This window comes from Arachis duranensis, chromosome 9 (assembly GCF_000817695.3).
Source record: "Arachis duranensis cultivar V14167 chromosome 9, aradu.V14167.gnm2.J7QH, whole genome shotgun sequence".
Taxonomy (NCBI): domain Eukaryota; kingdom Viridiplantae; phylum Streptophyta; class Magnoliopsida; order Fabales; family Fabaceae; genus Arachis; species Arachis duranensis.
This window is the reverse complement of record NC_029780.3, coordinates 85,717,010-85,721,346: the sequence shown is the minus strand read 5'-3', so window position 1 is coordinate 85,721,346 and position 4,337 is coordinate 85,717,010.

Genomic DNA, 4,337 nt, shown 5'->3' with positions numbered 1-4,337 from the left:
CAATCAACAAATTAGCACACTATTGCAACTCCCCGACAACGGCGCCAAAAATTGACGTGGCAGAAATTGGATAGTTAAGAAATTATCAATAGAAATACATTGCAAGTACAGTCCTTAACCAGCCGAAAATCTGTTTATCAATTTAGAAGGGTTGTCACAATATTGAAATTAAAATACTGGGAGTATGAATCCCAGGTCGTCTCCCAACGAGTTGCAGAAAGATGTGCTATTTTATTAATCAGGTATTTTCAAAATGGTTGAGTTGATAAACAGGAAATTAAATCAGAGAAATTTAGATAATTTAAATAAAAGCCTTGACTGGGAGTAGATTAGTTGAAAGCCCTATTCTTGTTGAAGTACTCTCAAGATTAATTGATAATTGAAGGTTGCTCTGCTTAGTTATCCCTTACTAGGTAGAGGAAAGTCAAGCAAGTTGGAAAGCTATTTCTAGTCACAAGTCCTAATCCTCTCCCTTGGGAAGGACTAGTGTCAATGACTGGAGGGTGATCCAACAATAAACCCAATTACAATTTTTCTCTTGAGTAATCCAACTCAAGGTTTCCTTTCAATCATCTCCCAATCAAGTTATGGAACTACTCACTCATTATGTTTGTAAAATTCACGAAATAAGAAAAGGAAATATTGGAAGACATGATAAATAATAATCAAAGGAATCAATTAAAAATAAAAATAGTTCTTGTATTAATAAATTCCAAAAATAATCCAATGTCAACTTCTGGAAAAATTAGGAATATGGAAGAGTAAATGAAAAATAAATAACAAGCTATAATGACTGGTACCAGAGGTAAACTCTTCTCAAAAGCTAAAGCCAAAAGTCTTCAAATCCTAATTTATGAATGTCAAAGAGAGAAAACCTAGGGGAAGAGAAATTTCAGATCTAAAAACTAAAAATTATGTGGAATGAATGATTGTTCTGACTCTGCATGTTCCCTGGCTCTAATCTGTGTTTCTAGGCCAAAAACTGGGTTGAAATCCGGCCCAGAAACTCTGCCAGTGACTTCTGAAATTCTGCAGATCGCGCACGTCACGCGGCCACGACATCCACGCGTTCGCGTCACTCAGCATTTCTCGTACCACGCGTGCGCGTTGTCCACGCATTCGCGTCGTTCGTGCAGCTTCCAATCCGCGCGGTTGCGTCAGGCACGCAAGCGCGTCATGTGATTTCTTCCGTTTTGCTGACGCGACCGCGTGACTTCTTGCTGGTCATCCCCTCAATTCTTTGTGTTCCTTCTATTTTTTGCATGCTTCCTCTTCATTCCTTACGCCATTCCTGCCTTATGAAGCCTGAAACACTTAACACACAGATCACGGCATCGAATGGTACAAAGGAATATAAAAAATATATAACTAAAAGATCTTTAGGAAGCAAGTTATCAATCATAGAATATTTTTAGGAAGGAATTGTAAATACATGCAAATCATATGAATAAGTGGGCAAAGACTTGATAAAACCACACAATCAAACACAATATGAATAATAAAATAGTGGTTTATTAACCTCCCCACGCTTAAACATTAGCATGTCCTCATGCTAAGTTGAAGGAGATGAATATGAATGAGTAGGAACATGTAAAACTCATGCAATGCAACCTATATACATATGAATGGAACTATATGATTTTGTCTACATGATTAAAAATAGATAAGTTCTCTAAGACAAAACATGGGGCAGATTTCACTAATTCAATTCATATTGTAAAAGCAGATAAATTTGTAAGAAGATAGCTTGTGAAAGCAGGGAGTACAGGATTGAGCATCGAACCCTTACTGTTGGTGCGTGTGCACTCTAATCAACTCTAGTATATGGGGTAATCACTCTATCCTTCTCTAATCATGCTTTCAAAAATTTTGTTTTTCACCTAATCAATCAACAATTTTAAAATGCCAATGCAAACATCATGAGGTCTTTTCATGGTTGTAATAGGGCTAAGGTAAAGGTGAGGATACACATATGGCTAAGTGAGCTTATACATTGAATCTTTAATTAACCTAAGCTCTCACCTAACATACATATATTCTATATAATTGCAACATTCATCGTAGCTACCTAAAATCTCCTTTTCACATTCCATATTCATGTCTCAACCCTTATTTTAATTTTATCACATGTGCATTGATTATTTAAACTCTGACTTATTATTGGGGTAATTTTGTCCCCTTATTTACTAAAATAAATAAATTTTTTTGTTTTTTTTTTATATAGCTTATCAATGCACATAGTTTGTAATTTTCTTTTATGGTTTCACATGAATAGGTACCCAAATTTCCTTTATTCTATTATGATATATTTTCTATTACCCTTTATTCCCACAATTTTCCCATACTCAGTTAACACACAAATTCTATCTTAAGCTAACCAAAGATTCAATTAGGATTTTCAATTATTTTCCACTTAAGGCTAGTAATGTGGTATAATATAGAATGAATGGGGTTAAAAACAGCTCAAAGTGGTTAACAAAGGTAATTAAAAAGGGTTGGCTTATTTGGGATATGTGAGTTAAACAAACAATTGCCTCAATCATATGCATGCACATAACACATTAATTTTGGACATATAGGATAAAACAAAATTCAGATTACAATCATAGAGAAGTAAACACATAGGAAAAAAATGTTTATGGTTAAATAATGTAACCATGTATTTAGGCTCAAGGTCTCACGGGTTGTGTGTTCTTTTAGCTCAAAAATCCTATTCCAATTTCAACTTCAAACAAATTTAACATAAATATTTTGATTTAAATTAGTGAAATTTTTAAAAATTATATGGTCTTAAAAGAAGCTTATTGTCTTTTCAATCAGGAAGAACATGCATGCAATTAACCTACTAATATGCAATCTATCCTATTCTAGAGAAGAAAGAAATTGGTGTTAGGGGGAAAAGAATTACCTCCGGAAGTCAGGTACTAACCGACCTCCCCACACTTAAGGATTTGCACCGTCCTCGGTGCCATCTGTCAGGAACAATGGTGGGATGGTGGCAGTATCTCCACAGTCGGGACCGTCATAGCTCCCTGTGCTAGTAAAGGAAGTTAAGTCCGGAGTGCCTGGGTCCTCTTCAGGTCTGTGGTTGCTTGTGAGTAGCTCCTTGAGGTATTTGAATCGGCGGTGGTTGCGGCGCTCTCGGAGCTTTGCTCTCTGGTCTTGTTGGTCCAACCTCTTTAGTATTTGATGCAGCAGCTGACTAGTAGATGGTGGAGGAACTGCAGCATCTTCTGTGGACTGGCTGGTAGTGGTAAGTGGTGGCCTGAGATATCTCCCGTTAGGGACGTACTGATCATCCCGTGGAAGTATGGCTTTGGCATCCCCAGCTCTGTAGGATACTCTGGCTGCTGAGACAAAATCTGAGACCAAGGTGGGGAAAAGAAGGTTGCCTACGATTTGCACGTGTCTCATAGCATTCCGGATGTGTCTCGGTAAATTTAGAGGCTGGTCTGTGAGGATGCACCATAGTAGAACGGCCATGTCTGCGGTGAAGGAGGACTCATGAGTGCTCGGGAAGACGTAATGGGACATAATCTGTGCCCATACGTGAGCCTCTAAGGTAAGTGCGGAAGCCGAGATTCCCTTAGGACGAGAACGATGGTATCCGAAGATCCATTTGCTGCCTGGTTGTGCGATAACTCTGAGAACAGTGTCCCAGTCAAATTTGTACGCCTGGTGCTTGAGGGCGGCTTCTTGAAATGCGTCCAATCCTTCTGGAGCAGGGGGAAGATCTAAGGCACGCTGAATGGCCTCTTCTGTAATGGGGATTTGCTTATGACAGATGTAAACAAACTGCAGGGTCGGCAGGTGGAAGTTGGAGTAGAACTCAACTACCCAAGATTAACCTGTCGTGGCTGTCTCTGTAGGAATCCCCAATGTCTTTGTGTAATTTGTGGCTCAAAAAATTTGGCAATACGAGGTGGAAGGATAAGAAGGTGTTCATTGTTGTAATTCCGAGCTGCCAGAATGGGGAACATCTGCTCACAGTAGCGATTGGGAAATTGTGCAATGTCCTTTGCTGGGAAGGCTCTCTCCTTTTCATCAACCTTTATAATCCTTTTAATTCTTTTTGTTGAGGGCTTGACTGCAATTGAAGAAGGTTCTACCACTAATGCTCTTTTTGTTCCTTTCCTTACTGTGGATTTGGGGGTAGCTTTCTCCTTGCCTTTCTTGGTGGCCATTCTGAAAGGAAACAAGTAAAGACATGAATATCTCAAGGGTTATAGCAAGGAAGAGAATGGGAAAGGTGGTAATCAATGCACAGGAACGGATAATGATGTGAGCACATGGTCATGACTACATGTGACAAATCAACAACGGAAATATAGCAAGTG